This window comes from Cryptotermes secundus, unplaced genomic scaffold, assembly GCF_002891405.2.
Source record: "Cryptotermes secundus unplaced genomic scaffold, Csec_1.0 scaffold18, whole genome shotgun sequence".
NCBI lineage: Eukaryota > Metazoa > Arthropoda > Insecta > Blattodea > Kalotermitidae > Cryptotermes > Cryptotermes secundus.
The window spans coordinates 117295-134978 of record NW_019735461.1 but is presented as its reverse complement, the minus strand read 5'-3'; the positions used below and the strand labels follow the sequence as shown (position 1 = coordinate 134978).

The following is a 17684-nucleotide window of genomic DNA, read 5'->3' as shown; positions in this document are numbered from 1 at the left end:
TGTGAGATGGGGCATGTGTTGCTACTTGGTACATTTACAGGATTGCGATGTGGGGCATGTGTTGGTACTTTGTACCTGTACTGGATTGTGAGGTGGGGCGTGTGTTGTTACTTGGTACCTTTACAGGATTGTAAGATGGGGCAAGTGTTGTTACTTAGTACTTTTACAGGATTGTGAGATGGGGCATGTGTTGTTACTTGGCACATTTACAGGATTGCGGTGTGGGGCATGTGTTGGCACTTTGTACCTGTACTGGATTGTGAGGTGGGGCGTATGTTGTTACTTGGTACCTTTACATGATTGCAAGACGGGGCATGTGTTGTTACTTGGTACCTTTACAGGATTGTGAGATGGGGCATGTGTTGTTACTTGGCACATTTACAGGATTGCGATGTGGGGCATGTGTTGGTACTTTGTACCTGTACTGGATTGTGAGGTGGGGCGTATGTTGTTACTTGGTACCTTTACAGGATTGCAAGATGGGGCGTGTGTTGTTACTTGGTAATTTTACGGGGTTGTGAGGTGGGTTGTGTGTTGTTACTTGGTACTTTTACAGGATTGTGAGATGGGGCATGTGTTGCTACTTGGTACATTTACAGGATTGTGAGGTGGGTCGTGTGTTGTTACTTGGTACCTTTACTGGATTGTGAGGTAGGGCGTGTGTTGTTACTTTGTACCTGTACCGGATTGTGAGGATGATGAAAGTTAGGTCGTATCATTATTGGATCACGAAGTGTGTGTGGATGTGTTAGATGTTACCCTTTAGATTATGAGATTAGTGAATGTGTGACTAGGTGGTACTCTCACTGAATCATGAGGAGGGTGGATGTGCTTCATATGATACCCGTACTGGATAAATGGATGCATTTGTTGCTAGGTGGTACCGTCATCAGATTGTGAAGTGGTTGGAACCATTACTGGGCTGTGAACGTGACAGAAAGCGAAAATAGCTTATTTCCCAGCTGATGTCTGAAGCTAGGATGTTTCCGATAGGATTATAGTATGAAGAATTCTTGAAATTTTATTCCTAGTAACTTTTCTGCTGGCCGTGTAACAGTCTTTTGGCCGAATTTTGTGAAATATGACGTGAGCTGCAGCCACTGGAGGCGGCTTCGTGCCGGCCCAGCATTCGCATGCCCTTTTTGTATAAACTGGACTCGAATTACGTAGATCATGCCCTTCCATTAGCCCGCAATTTTCGTATCCCAGACAATGTCACAGATTTCGACCAAATTAGGTACAAGAAGTATGATCTAGGAATTGTATGTTGTATATTCAGCTCAAATTTAACTACGAACAGTCGTAAGACTAGTCAAGATATTTCCCGATTTTAGTGAGCCGAAGTTTTCTTTACCTTCGTCACAGATCCATAATCCGAGGCAAATTACACGTACACCGGTCCGCAACTCCTGCCCTAACTATTTAAGATATATTTTAATATTATATTACTCGCCTGTTTACATCTAGAACTTACAAATGGTCGCCTTCCTTTACATTTTTCGATTAAAATTTTGTATGCATTTCTGATCTCAGTCATGAGCTTTGCATGCTTCTCCTTTTTGAGTCTCCATTCCAGCTTCATCATATTTCTCAAATATCTTATCGTGCAAGAAGCAATGGAGGACATTACGTACGAATCTCACTAAGACCTACATCTACAGCTTTTATTTGTTGTCATGTGCAATAAAGTGTCTCCATGCAAAGCCACTCGGAAGACCAAGAATACGATGGACATTATGGAAAGAGGTTGTGGGGTATGAGGTAGATGGAACTCGCTCAGAAATGTTAGCAGGGCTGAGTTCTGTATTACGAGTAAGTTATTTGAGTTATAAAATGCAATGAATTTAGTTTTTCAGCAATAAGATCTATCATTGTGTACGGTACTGTCATTTCTATTGGTTGTCTTCAATTCATGTGCAACTTCTGAGACCTAAAATAACTTAATTTTGAAATTTGTGTAATTTTTTTGTAACTGCATGATGCTACTACATATTCCTACTGTCTTTAACATATTCCAAATCTTCCACAACCATGGAGACCCTCAATAAAACGGGAGTCGAATAAAATCTTTACTGTTTAGCAATAAAATGCACTTTGGTTTGTACAATTAAATGAGTAGACGTGAGACTGCAAGGGTGTCTAGGTCAAACAACTTGGAGTTTTGTTGTGGTATTCTTAATGTCTAAAGCTTACAACATTTAGTACAATGAGAAAGGGAGGTTTCCCTCTAATTGCATGCAAGCATGTCACAGCTGCATTCAGGATAATATCGCCACGTCCTCAATTCGTTTTACGTGCAATGATATGACATTTAGAGATTAAAGTATACAAAACTGCAATTTTATATGTTCTTTTCTAAGGGTATGGAACCTGTTCTCTCATATGAAGAGAAGAACATGCATCGACGTTGTTTGAGAGAGGGCGTTGAGAATATTTGGACATGAAAAGAGGAAGTAATAGGAGTCTTGGGAAAATTTGCATAATAAGGAACTTCATAAGTTTTGTACTTAATATTATTAGGTTGTTTCAAGGAAGAAAGATTATATGGGCTCCATATGAAGCATAGGACTGATGACGAATGAATACAAAATTTTAGTCGTAAGACCTGAAAGTAATACACCACATAAGAGACCTTGCCATATACGAGGATTTTATTAAAATAGATCTTAAAGAAATATGATAGAAGTTTATGGATTAGATTTATCTGGCTCAGGATGGCGACATATTTTTGGCTGTTCTAAACACAATAATGACATTTTACGTTTCACGAAAGATTGAAATATCTCGACCAGATGAGTGACTATCAGCTTAAAAGGACTCTGCTCTATGCAATTTATTACACATCCAATTCAGAGTTACACTTAACGACCGAATCTATTGGTGCATTCCACGCCACTAGACGCCTCTTCACCTTCGTGCTCTTGTATTCTCAGACATCAGTACCACAGTTCGAATGGCGTAATGCGAATTGAACTGTATGATTTAAATGACCAGTGAAGGATGAAGCAGACCGTTTATTGGCCCCCACAAGTTTTACAGTATTCCGCGTCAAGCCAATGAACGTGATCTCAAAACAAACAGAACCGGAATTATTTGCCTTGAGTTACAACAAATAATCGCAGTTTCTGCGCGGAGAAGTTCTGGTGACTGAAACAAAGGAATTAATTTCACGACTTGAATTAAACGCTATTAAGATCAGCAAAGCGTTTTGTTAAATATGAACTGATATAGAATTTAATACGTTACACAGTGAGAAATTTTGTAATAGATTAATTGTATTCAACAGGTACGCTATTCGAATCTGGGTCAGAAGACCTATATTATTAAGACATAACTTTTGAAATATTTCCTTTGTTCCTGCAAGCTAATAATAAGTACCCAATTAACTAAACACACATCCTGAAATTTAAAAATTAGAATCACCACATGCATCTACTGGGCGCGGTCCTGGTCCAGTTTCTGCAACTCCCATCTTCATATCCCGTCTCCATATTGTTCTTCAATACACTTCGAAACCAAGAATTCTTATGCCGTCGAAGACCAACAGCAACTTACCCGACCGACCAGACGTTTACCAAGAGACTTGTTGACCAAAATCTATATATGCGTTTATTGTTTTCCTTACCCTACCCACGAATTCAAGTTATTGTAGTCCTGATTTCAATACCGTAACAATTCTTAGTCGTTTACATCTATTACGAAATTCTTGGTTATGTAAAGTTACGAATTGCCCACTTCGTTCTTTGTGCTGGCAGAAGTTTAACTTAAAATCGAACAAGACTGCATCATTTTTCATAGCCATTTATTATTCTTTATTGTTTTTATATCTCAAGGGACAGAACAAAAAATGTTTAGTTAAAAAACTTTTTAAATAGATCTTGTATACAAAGAAACAAAGGAATTTTCCTAAATGGTGTAACGACCTTCAAGAAAAATTCAGCAGCGCAGGCAGTATCCATCTTTCCCTCCTCACGTTTTTCTAGTCATAAGAATCGCAGAATATCTCTCAGTGACTGTAATGCAGGGATAATTTAAATTTGGTGAGTACAGAGAAGGCACAGGGAGCTACATTATCGCCACTGCACAGCTTTCCCCCTCCCCAACATACCGTGGGGCTGCCGTAACCATGACAACAGTGCGTTTAGAGAACTGGAAATCCTCATACTGAACGCTCACGAGAGTGGGGACAGGCAGACTGCCTACTCTGTGTGTACACCTGGTAGTAGACTAATCGGTTGATTGATGGTTTGATGGACTAATCGATCAGTATCCGATAAATATTACCACAAACACCTCAGTTGACTCGCTTGCTTATTGTCAGACTAATTTACGGTCATCTGAAAAAGTGTGACTGCTCGATTTATATTGTGCCCCTCTAAGATATGGTACTATGTAGCCTGGTAGATTGGTAATAACGTTTCAGAGGATCATTTCTTATAATAAAAGTGAATAAGCAAGTTCTTCCAAAACGTCGGTAACACCTCACAAGGCTACATCTTCTCAAATCCTAGAAGACAATAATAAAAATCATTGGTTATTTTTAGGATTCACCGACCAAGCAATCATTAACTGGCTGCCTGGCTATTCCATCACTATATCTGATTGCTGCTGAACTCACCAGCAAATCGTCTATTTAAACCACAAGATGACTTAATTGATCAGTCAGTCGAAAGGTTACCTGATTTCATGTTGACTGAAAACCAAATACCAGGTAATAAATTGACTTAGAATAAGGGTCACTACTAAATTGGTTTTTGAAACTCAACAGGAGGCTGTAACAATTAAAAACTTGTTTACTTGGTAGATTTTGATAGCATAATTGATTGACTGATTGATTATTTAATTGAATATTATATTCAATAGTTTGTCATTATATCTCTAATAGAACAACTGCCTGACTGAATATGAAATGGTCTACAATTTAAACGATTATGTGCCTAGTTGACTGCAGATATCCTGAGAACACAGGCCGGTTTTCTTGCTTATAGTTCAGTGAGGTTTGATGCTTAGATTGCTTGATTGGCTGATTGATTATTTCTTGAATTATATGCTGATTTACATATGTTGTGGACATCAGGTATTTGAAGTTTTAAAACGGTTTATTAGTGTCGTGTAAGAATTTAAAATATTGTAAATCATTTTGAACCACACAATGATCAGTTTGCAGAGGCAGTTCTCTCATGTGAATATTGATACCATTTTGTGACAGATACACGTACTTGGATTTTCTTTAGACTTCTGTCCTTGAGGCAATGTTTATACCAAAGTATTTATTTTATTTAAAGAAATGTATTTAAATTATTATTTTTCTGGTAGTAGAACCGGAAGCCTCAACATCACTATAATTAAAACCCAATATTTTAAAGGATCATGAGCCAGCTTAATCTATTTCATATTCTCATAACCTACATCCCTATGATACATTTTAATAATACTGACCCACTGCTTCAACTTCAAATTCCCAAGTAAGGTAAGACCTCTGTAAGTCTGATTGAGACAGAAACCTTGTCCAAATTATTGAAAGTCCGAATTATAGAATTACTACTGAAAATTTGTTCAGGGGAGTTATAAAATAGACTTCAAATGTCTTCTTAGGCAATAGAACTTTATTTTAAAGCTTAGATTGCATATCACAAATTAAATTTACTTGTCATAAAATATAAGAGTGTAAGTTTTGACATCAGTCTTAAAGACATTTTAGGTAGAGACAATGTGATCATCAAGGTCATAATACGCAAAAAAAAATGCAGTTGTTCAATTATCGCGAATTCCGAATTAGTGAGGTTTCACTCTATTTTCATCACCAAAATTCTGCCCGCACTTCTTGTCTTTGAATAGTATTATTTGTCCTATCCATCTTACCTTCGTTTTTGGCTCTCCTAACTACTGAGCTGTGAGGTGAGCCATGCAGGATAAATCACAAAGTTACGGTTGTAGTTCATGAGATACTCGTAGTTTTCTTCAGCACCCTTCATTTCCTTCAGCCTCATGTGGATTACCGTTAGAACGTCAAGTGGGCCGTTTCGTGTTTACAGGACTTTGTTACGACGCCGTACCACTGCAGTAAATAAAAGTTTTCTTCGAGATGTCCAATATTTATCTATCATCAAGGGATTTAAATTGGCGAAATTTCGCATATTTATTTTTTTGCAGTGTACCGATTTTAACAAGCCATTTAATAAATTAATATTTTTGTGAATTTTATTAAAATTGCACGTAGAATAAAAGATTAATATAAAATAAAATTATTACACGATTGAAATAGGTATTGCCACGTATTGGTGACTAGATACGGGATTTGCTTCTGTAATTGAATTTATTGAAGTCTTACAACTCATAACTACATGCAAGTACAACGATATTGCTAACCTACACATTTTCAAATCACTACGGCATACACTAATTCTTCTCAGTTTACTATGTTTTCACGCGCCCGTTGTTTATTAGCGGCTTTCGACGATGCGGACTCGCTTTACTGCTTCCGTTATATGAGAAACGAAGAATTCCATAATTTCAGTACAATTTATTTTAAGCGAAGCTCCGGTGAAGAATTAGTATTGCAGCTAGGGGAAAATAAACACATGACGAGAAACATGCAGTTGGTATTCGATCTAAAATTGTAATACTACTTGCATTATATGCCGGTCACGGTAGCCGAGCGGTCTAAGGCATGTACTGTCTTCGCTCGCTTGGAAACCGGGATCGTGGGTTCGAATCCCACTCAGGGCATGGGTGTTAACTTGTGTGTGTGCGTTTTTCTGTGTTTGTGTACAGGTAGAGGCCTTGCGACGAGCTGATCACCCGCCCAAGGAGTCCTACCGAATGTGTAAGATCTAGAAAAACCGAAGTAAACGGAGAAGTTCATGGAGGTAGGCCTAGGCCCACTGGGGCTGTAGTGCCAAGGAAAAAAAAAAAGAAAGCTTGCATTATAGACTTCAATTTCGTATTTTTTCTGAACTTGGTTACTAACATCTATACTGGATATCCTTTGCATGAGTCCATGACTAGATTTTGATACAGTGATATGATTGCTGGTCTCTTTCTTTGGAAGACATGGTTCTACCACCTGAAAACTCTTTGTGTAAGTCAGAGAACCCGTCTCTTCTTGCACTTTCAGGATATCTGTATGTGTAGCTTTAGCGAATTCCGATGCTCCAGGTACAAAAATAAAACCTTTTTGTTTAGATCTGAGACCTTCCTGAGGACAATTTTAGTTATACTATCCTGCATAAAAAAGGAGTTTGCCTAACTTCCAGTGAAATTCGCATGCCTTATTTTGTTATAAATGTTTGTGAACTAAGTCCATGGGTGACGTCAGCAAGAAAACTGCGCAATGCGAGGAAGAGTACAGCACAACTGCATTCCGAAGCAAGCAAACTGAAATCGCAGTGGATATTAACGACAAAAAGGCCAACGAACAAACAGCAATGTCGATCCAGCGGTCTGACCTCTATATTGCGGTAACATGAGGCTGGGGCAGGAATGTTTCTGAGCGATTCGAAATGTCTAGACTATTGCATCTATGTTTATGTCATAGCGTAGAATGATTCAACTCAAATACCGATGAGGCAATGACATTCCACAAATTTTAAGCCTACGTTTCAAAATAAATTGCTTCATTTTTATTTGCCACCTCACGTTTCTTTATTTGTAAGGCACACACACACACACAATATGTTCTTGTGTGACCGGGAAGCATCTGTAGGCTCATGTGAACTATGTACTTAGAAATGTTACGGTTCCCTGAACCCCGTTATATTTGTAGACGAACTGGAGATCCTTGAAGGGGACACTTGGAGAAGCAGTTTGCAGATGCTGAATATTCTCATCAATTTAAAAAGGGCTTTGACAGCCGGGGGAGCGTATTCGGTATAGCGAATGGCTATGGGTTGGGCGACCAAAGAGTCGGAGTTCGAGTCCCGGCGGGGGCAAGAATTTTTACTTCTCTGCGTCGTCCAAACCAGCTCTGGGGTTCACCCAACCTCCTATCCAATGGTTACCGGGGTTTTTTTCCCCGGGGATAAAGCGGCAGGGGCATGAAACTGACCACTCACCTCCAGCTAGTGCCGAGGTCAAGAAAATACGGATCTATACATCCACTCCCCCATACGCCTTCATAGCGTAGTGCTTAATTAGTTAAGCACAGGTACAATTTTACCCTTTTTTAACATTCTGTGAAGAATGATCTGAGAGAATTTATCGGATCATATATTCGTCGTAATTATGAACTGTGTCATATCATTATTTGTCATTTTGTATTTATTGTGGATTTATTCTATTCTTTAGATTATGGGTTTCCTCGTTTATGTTGTGTGTTATTCAGTGTTTTCAGAGTTGTCAGTTTGAGATGTGTAGGTTCCAGAACATACGTGTGTTTACATTTGTGTGATCCTGTAAAACAAACGGAATCGTCTGGGGTTCACACAGATTCCCACTGTAGAAAGGTGAATGGGAACCTCTTGAATGTCTTGTGTGATATTTGTATAGAGAAAATAAGTTCATTGAAGGTTCTAGGGTCGTAAAGGTTTCCGAATTACAACAGTTTATCTATCTGTTAGGGATAGACTTCCTGGCCGAAAAGTTTGACACTCTGATAAAATGCAAAGAAAACAGATATTAAATTTCGAAAACTACTATCGAAATATAAATTAACTTTGTACCCTTAGCTGACACCATATATATATATATACCTTCATTTGCGAGAAAATTGCTGCTTCAACTATAGACGTACATATACATTTCAGTGTTTGCCCTGAAGATTCACCTGCGACGAAGTATATAAAAATGTCATGATTCTCCTTTTTATGTATACATTATTCCTGTCTCGACGTTGACTTTCTTTGTGTTGACATTTATAGGTTAATTTAGTAACTGGACCGCCATGTATGTGTAAGAATATCGATGTAATTTATGCGGCAAATTAGAAGATATTCTGTTAAATTTCCAACGGAAATTACGCTGTTATGTCATATTACGATTAATAATTTCGCCTCTATAGAAATGTATTCTGGCTAACCCTCATCTAGGACTACCGCCTTAACGTAGAGCTGAATTCTATGCGCTAGTGTGACACGGAGAGCTATACTGGCTGCAGCGTAAGCTCCTGGTATAGCCACCTATGTCAGATAAATCATAGCATAAGAGCCAGAGAAAGCGTGGTCCTTGTCCCTTCAAATTGGAGGTTGGACGTGGGGCTAACGACTCCACCCCGAAAAAAATTACTGTCACGGAAACTCCAGAGACATACTGAGGAGACCAAGACCCATAGAGGATTTTAGCGCTAGTAAAAAAGACGAACACGACATAAAAATATTTTAGCATTAATGCATAATAAGTGATTTGGTAACTCAAATGAACTGATGTCAATTAATTTGTCTAGTAACCACGAACTGCAGAAACCTACCATATAGCTCGGCAACTCGCAAAATCCTAGATAAAAATTGTCAGGTCATTCACATAAAGTTGCAGACCTCTCTCAGTGATGTATCATTACGGAAACTTGCGAAATTCATTGGTCCTTGTGTTTTCCCTTTCAGTAACTTCTCTGAACTCAAGGTATCTATCATGGAGACGCAGGCTTCTCAAAATTAAAATTAGTACCAATTTGTTTCTTTACTCAACATAATTATAAAACACGTCGTTTTATAGCATTCCCTTCAGTGGGCTTGCTATGAAACAAATATTTACGCATGTATAGGCCGCACATTTTTTGCCAAAAATTCAAGAGGAAAACTGGGGTGCGGCTTATATTCGAAATATTCGAAATCACACTTCATTAAAAAAAATATATTCATAATTAGTAATACAGGGTGTAATACTCCTGAAATAATATTCCAAGAAAATTATTTCTTCTATAATTTCTGTCTGAAAATCGTGTTGCGGCCTACACACGCACACGGCCTATGCATGCGTAAATACGGTATCAGATGAAAGTCGTAGCTACTGCTCTCTGCATTCCAAGCCATTCACCTGCTCTGAAGATGGAGGCGATACGTTCCTCCGAAACGTCGGCCAAAACGAAGAATACACGGCGCCTAAACCCAGAAGACGACTTTCTGCATAGCCATCGCCGTGAAAACCTCAAAACTTAGAAATATATCAGAAGTTTGCAGCCAAAAATGATGTTTTTACTTGATCGGTTGAATTAAAAAAGAACTAGGCGCTAGTGTCACGCAATATACTCGCTTCCCCCTCAGTTAGAGGAAGGTGTTTCTTGAATGTTCTTTGTCTTTTGTCCCCGGAGAGCTCGGAAGCGTCATTTGTTTTAGTCATTTAAAGAATGACTTCTTTTCTAGATAGTATATAAATACTCAGTTCGTACCTCAAAGGAAACACATTATGTCTCCGCTACAAAGCTCAGTCGGTTAATCCTGTTTCGGGGAACAAAATCATTGTTTATTGTTAGAACAATATGAAAAACACCCTGTTCGCAAAATGCAGAATTTTAGTATGTTGAAGCGGATGGTATATATAGTTACCACTGAGTTTTAGAGGATTGAAGTGACTACAGTCGCTTTCCTTTAACTGCACCCGGCACTTCTTCTGGTTAAGGGCAACTGGCGTAGATGAAAGATAATCTGATCATACCGCGTAATTGGGAATTGTAATGTCTGGGAGCGAACAGCTGAAATTCGTAGTTGCTGCGATTGCCTATGCAAAATTCGCAAACAGTGTCTGGAACAGAACACGATCCTTTGCTTCCACGTCCTTCGCAGTTCACCCATAGCCATCCTAGTATTAGCTGCTCTAGTCTATGGGCTATTCATATGATCAATACAGTGGACAATGCGTCATTAAATAAATCAGTAAACGATTTTCTGTTATTCGTCATTTTCAAATCCGTTTATTTCAGCATAATTTCTCACCTATTGTTCCTGTTCTTGTTCTTCTTCAAGGGCATAGGCCAGTGGCCTGTTACAGACTTCGAGAGAGCATGTCCTCCCAACTAGTCACGGGTCATCCATTGCTTCCTTGACCTCTGGGTTTATAATTTAGTAATATCTCTGGGAATGTATCTGCTGTCATTCCTAAAATATGTTCCTAAGAGTTTTCATTTAGATTCAACGTAATTTTAACAGTATTAAATCTCTCTGTGCATATTTCTTAGTTGCTACGAACATCAATGACCCATCCTCTTGGATTAAGGTATACAGAAAAATCAGTGCACATCGGTTCAGCTCCACGCCTATGCCTGTTACAGTTGAAACTGAACCTGGAGGAAATAGAAACACTGTGACATGCTCTTATACACGTACAATAATTTACACGCCTGCTTAATAATTAATTCGTCTACTAATTCAGTAATTTAACCGCTGCTGTTATCACATACCCATTCTGCCCGCTACTTAATTACACGTTCGCTTACTCATCCAGAACACCACTACACAGAACAAGCTGGCGCAAGCGGCAAACCGAAAGGTGCGAGGTTAGAAACTCGATTGGGGCAGCAAATATCCTGACTCAGATTCTTATGGTTTTCTTGAGTACCTTCAGGAATACCCACAGCATTGACTTCAATTACTCAACGGCCGTTTCCTTTCACATCCTTCCCATTCCATCATTCCTTACTCATTCTATAATATTGAAGCCATAGGCCTATTATCTTAGATACGGAGAGCGGATTAAACATATAAGTAATAAAATCAACAAAAACACTGCTATTTCCCCAATTCACTCTAAGTTATTCGGGCAATAAATCTCTTACTCGCCCATAAAATCGCTTATTCATGCATTTGTTTTAATACTCTGCACTGCTTACCACTTGCTTTCACGCTGGTGTATTGCTTGGCTTTTTCTTCGATCTGAATATAAAGGCGATATATTTCTCCGAAACGTCGATTGACTTTCAAGGACTACACGGCCTTATAAACGCCGCTGTGAGAACCTCAAATCCTATATTATCAGTGAATGGTTTGCTAACTCATGCGGTTACCCAGTCACTGACATCTCCTTCCGTCAAATGTTAAATCTTCAAGTCAGCAGGCCACGTGCTGTAAATGTGTGCTGTTCACTCACTGGATCTCCCACCCTCTCGCCGTAAGCAATCACATTTCTTTCCATATCAAGTAATTTCTCCTATTTCCTAACATTTTAATAGCATTGCACTTATTAATGTACCATTTACTCCTCAGTATTCTACATTACACGTCAGTAGGCCTATACTTTAAACGAATAGTTACGAAATAATTTTTATCTTGAAAATTATAGAGTTTTCTAGGGAAACTAACATAAGACTAATCGGTGAAAATAGCGTGGAGGATTGCATTTAGTTCGTTTCGACAGGTTTGTTGTCTTTTTGATGCAAGATTATAACAGGGTTAATCTGTCATGCCGTTGGCAGTTTTCGAGTTAGTTGAGAGATCCGTCATAGGGTATGGAACTTGCTTCAAGTTGCTATCACAATTCTCTTGTTTCCCATATTCTTACTTAAGAAATAAATTAAGACATCTAAGCCTGCATAACAACACCTCATGCCCTTGAAGACTTGCATCATTTCCAGAGGTCTCATAGAAAGAGCGGGAGAACTGAAACTGCATAGTAAACCAGAAAATTGTCCAGGAGTTCTCAAAGAGAAGTTATGCCGAAAGTCAGCAAATGAGAGTCAATTATTGGATTATCAATGTGTACTTTGGCCTTTCATTCCAATAGACGATCATTTAAATCTAACATTTTCTTAGACGTTTGTTTCTCCATCTGTTTATTTACAGATGATTTGCCAAATTCATGGATTATTTAGAGTAGAACTGTAGGAAGAAAATAGTCGATGACTTGGGTAAAATGTGGAAAAGGGCGATCGTAACATATTCACAATTTTTGTCCTGAGAAACTAAGGAACGCTATAGAGACACTCAGTTCAATGTCCTGTCTGCGGGCATAAATTCGGAAGCCGCACCGCCGGAATAAGAAGCAAAATAAGTAATAACTAAACATCTGATACAATTTTAAAGCAATAAGCGATCTGGGTTAGCTCAGTACCTGGATATGAATTAAACGACTGCGGTTCGATTTCCGGCAGAGGCAACTAATTTTGTTCTTGCTATCGCTGTTTCCTGGCCCGCTCTATCCCTCCCAGCCCCCTATCCCATGGATCTGTTTCAAAGCAAAGTGGATGTTACGTAATCCTGACTACTAATCTCCGTCTAGTGTTGAGATTATGAATGCATGGAGATTTACCTCCATGCCGTCTGCAGAAATCTGTGGCATGTATGGCGCTTTTAATGTGATCCGTATGAAACCTAGTACAAAGAACTGATTTAGTATTTACTTTTTCGTGTGACTTGAAATAATTATCGACTTTAGCTCTAAGATCAAGAGAAATTAAATTTCTTTATAAGAAAATTATGAATTGGTATTATTTTACTGCATCCAGTGAAAATATAATGTCGTGTCTTAAAATCGTTATTAGACATTGTAATAATTTTTGTAGTTGTTCAGACATTGTTTCATTATTGCTGCAGCCAGTTGGTTCGATTTTGCAGTTGCCTTGGCAGTAAAGAACTAAGGCACTTTCCATTCTCCTTTATCTTAAAACAGGTCGAACTCATAAACCTCACAAGCCTAAACATTTAGGGGTGATATACAGACAGACGGACAGACACAGACGGATAAACAGACAGACCTCAAGGTGATCTTTTAATCCTCATTTTATTTTTCCAAAATAAGAAGATTAGGCTAATGAGTCTTCTCCTGTTACATATTTCTATAGGAACCTTCATATATTCTGCAATACATAGGTAAACATTTCCCTGTGTTTAACTAATTAAGCACTACACCATGAAGACGTATGGTGGAGTGGATGTATAGATCCATATTTTCTTGACTTTGGCACTAGTTGAAGGTGAGTTGTCAGCTTTACGCCCCTACCGCTTTCCCCGGGAAAGAGACCCCAGTACCCATTGGATAGGAGGCTGGGTGGACCCCGGAGTCAGTCTGGATGACGTGAAGGAAAGAAAATTCTTGCTCCCACCGGGATTCGAACTCCGACCCCTCGGTCGTATAGCCCTTGGCCAGTCGCTATACTGACTGAGTTTTCCCACAATACAAATTCTTCTAATAGTACTATGAATGCTTCGCACTAATTATTTCGAGGTGCTAGAACATTTTTCTTTCACTAATTATATCAAGTGCTAAGTTTATCAGACTGAAAATTTCTTTATGAGTACCGTGGAAAGTGTTTATGTTAAATTTTCTGAAGTTTCTCCCGAAATAAGAGTCATTATCGTTACATTAATTTATTAATTTTAAATTTGTTGACGTAATCTAGCTTTGGGCAGAACGACGTTTGCTTATAAAATCAGAACTAACTGAGTCTAAATAACGTAAGTTTTCTCATGTTGACCAGTATTTGGAAATGAGAGTGAAACTAAACACGAAATACAATTTATTTCTACATAACACCAAGCTTCATGAAGTAGAGTAGAAACCGCAGCGTACGTACTTTCGGTAATTAAATCCATGGCACAAGGACCTGCTTTAACATTCCCTAGGTATTCTCCTGAACATAAATCAAATTATTCTGAAAGGTCAAATTTCCATGATGGGTAGCTCACAGATCCCTAAAAAGTTTTATTTGGAAAACATCAAGGGAAGAAACAGTTTTGATGACCTGTTCGTAAATGGGAGGTTAATGTTAAAACGTGTCTGACTGGAATTGTAAAATCCATACCGGAGTGTAAAGTTTCCATTTGCGTTTTTCGCCTCGAATTCTGAATTTATATTCTTGGGTATGCACATTTCTCAATAATTCTTTACTGTGATATCATCGGTTTCTATCACTGCTATGGATACTTTCAGTACCATCAGTCATGTTATTAATATGGTTAATATTCTTCCAACAGGCTTAATTACCATGGTTGCTACTGGTTACCATGGTTACAGCAATTTGGTAGTTACGTTAATGGTTACGTTAATGTCACTCCCAGTCCTCAAATTACGCGTCAGTCACGCTGCTGTTGCCGGCTGTAGACGATGTAAAAGTACACATTCGAGTGGCCTCCGGTGGCATGACATTCATACCAAAATTTTTCATAATTGCTACAAAAGTTCTAATGCATCTTGCACTATGTATACAGAACGCGTAAAGTATCTGTTTTAATATTGTATTGAACTGGCTCAGAACGCAATTAAACAGATAAAGTTTGTGAGCGTGAACAAAAAACGGGAAAGGAGTTGAATTTCATTATTAGCTGAATTAATATGCGTCGTACAAGGAAGGCTCTGTACCTTAGGTTACTGTAGCATTTCTGGTAAAGAATAAGGGAAAATTTATATAGCATGAAAAAGATTGCACCTTTAACTATATAAACATATATATATGCTGTAAATTATAAATGCTCCTTACTATTTTTTTTTTTTTGTAAACAGAGAGGAACAAATTGTGATCTCCTGTGATTTAGTTTGCGGCTTATGTTAATATCGACATACCATTGTAGGTATAGGGCCTAAATCGCTTAAATGAAGTCATGAGAGCTGCCTTCGACGTTGTTCTGAGGTAATCAGAAATAAACATTCTGTTATTTCCAATTTAATGATCCGACACCATCGAACAGTACACTAACCTACCGGCCTGTGCATTTCACAAAATATCGTATCTCAATACAAAGTACGAAGAACCGTCTGGGCTTACTTTCAGGAGGTCACCTGTTTGAAACTCTGGTGATTTATCCATTATCATGGGGGTTTTCGTGAATTTCCGTAGTCTCTCCAGCAAATATGGACAGCATCTGAAGTACTCAAAAACAACTGCTTTCTGTACGTTTCATTAGGCCTTGTATAAGTCACACGATGTCACAAAATAAATTAAAAATCTGCCAGTTAACAGTTGATTTAAAAAATGTTCCGAAAATATACGTATCATACGTCAGAGTTCCCTGTAACTGGGTGCGAGGGACCACGTTGTGTTGACTGTCTCAGCTCAGCAGCTGTAACAGAATTGTGTGCAGGGGATCGTTGAGCCCGGGGACCGGATCCAGGCTAATCACCTTCTTAACAGCGTGGAGATTTAGCTGGGATCCACAGCACTTGCACCTGTTCGCAGCATTTGTTACAGCTGGGCATATCAAAGAATTGTTTTCTCATTTCCACATCTGTCACAGAGCATATACGTTCACATATGCTCAGTCTAAGTAGCTTCTGTTTCAATGGTCATTTACATTCTACATAAGGTAATCAGGGAGTTTTTATATCGTAACGTCGGATTTTCAAATAATTAAAATATCCAGCCTCTTTCCTGAATAAATAAATACATATAAACACATAAAATAATTTTATAGCGGGTTACATAATCGTTCTTGCTTCATGAATTTAACAAAAATTGCAGTAATTTATACAGCGGTTGAGACAATCCGTCTCCCATGAGTGTACCTTTCATATCCTGTCCCCCTTCTGCCCACTGCAAATATATTCACACATTGTGTAAATCACAGATCCAATTATTTAATAAAAGCACACTTTTTATTATTAACAGCGCTGTTTTCCGCGCGGTCCGGATCTTACCTGTTCCCTAGGTTCGGCTGGTTCACTGTCTCACTCACACATCTTCTGACCCTGCTCTCCTCTACAGTCGCGATATGTTAGGAGCCCTTGCATCCCTGCCAGCCGAATGGCAACTCACAACTGCAACAACGACAGCTCAAAACGACGCCGCTGCGACTCAAGCGCCACGTAGCGATCGCTAGTTTTAACTAAGTTTTCTCCTTTCTGTTTTGTTTTGAATATCTTTAGGATGTTATCGTTGGGTGAGCAGATAAAACAGGAAAGCGTAAATGCTAGAAGGGACTGCATTGAGCTCCTGTACACAATTCCTTACGCTTGCTATGTTTCGTTGTTTTGTTTTCCATTCGTTCTGATCTGTTGCTTTTGGCTTCTACAGTTTCTCAATTCAAATTTCTTCCTAGGTCAAGAATAAGTATGAATGCACTCCCCTCCCCCATACGTCTTCATGCCGTAGCTCACAATTAGCTAAGCAAAGAAACAACTTTACCTTTCACAGTTCCGCAGCTCCCATTTTGCTGCTGCGTAAATCTGTACAAGAATGGAAGTACCGAGTATAGATTTTATTTAAACACAATTAGAGGAGGGCAACGTTTACATCTAATAAAGAGGAAGTAACAGAAGGAGAGGAAAATTACTGTTAGGTGCCCCACAATTTTTCACCATCAAATATCATTAGTTCCTTAAATAAAATGGGATGAGATCCCTGGTGTATGTAACATGCTTGTGTGCAGAGAAATTTATTTTAACTGTTGGGTGGAAAATGTCAAGGAGAGAGAAAACTCAGGTGTATTTGCATCCAGTAGTATATAAAATAATATTAAAAAGAATCTTCACAGAATAATATAAATTTGAGCGTTAGATTATATAGGCTCCGGATAGGGAGCATATATATTTTGAACATATTTATAAAATTTCTGTGTTCATCAAGCGGGAAATTTCTTGGCAGGCTGAGAATATAGACTACCTGCACTAAGCCTTGTGGCCTTCCGCATATTTCTGAGCCGAAAGTTATTCAAAGACTACTTCATCTAAACTGAATATTCTGTTCCATAGATTAATGTATACGATGAATCGGGAAAGATGAATCATGAAGTGGTCGTTGCCAACTTCATCAGAAGCAATTCCAGCATTTCTCTCACTTCATTCGATGCTTCACATAATCTGTGAAGCCAGTACAGTATACTGACATT

General features: G+C 38.5%; 1 protein-coding gene across 1 annotated transcript in view; it reads right to left on the bottom strand.

Annotated features, from left to right (window-relative positions):
- LOC111869272 (inactive dipeptidyl peptidase 10) overlaps positions 1-16600 on the bottom strand; it is a 164322-nt gene extending 147722 nt beyond the window's left edge. Inside the window, exon 1 of the mRNA XM_023860666.2 lies at positions 16495-16600. The gene's annotated coding sequence lies outside the window, so the exon portion shown is untranslated. The remainder of the gene's footprint in view (positions 1-16494) is intronic.
- Positions 16601-17684: the final 1084 nt, after the last annotated feature.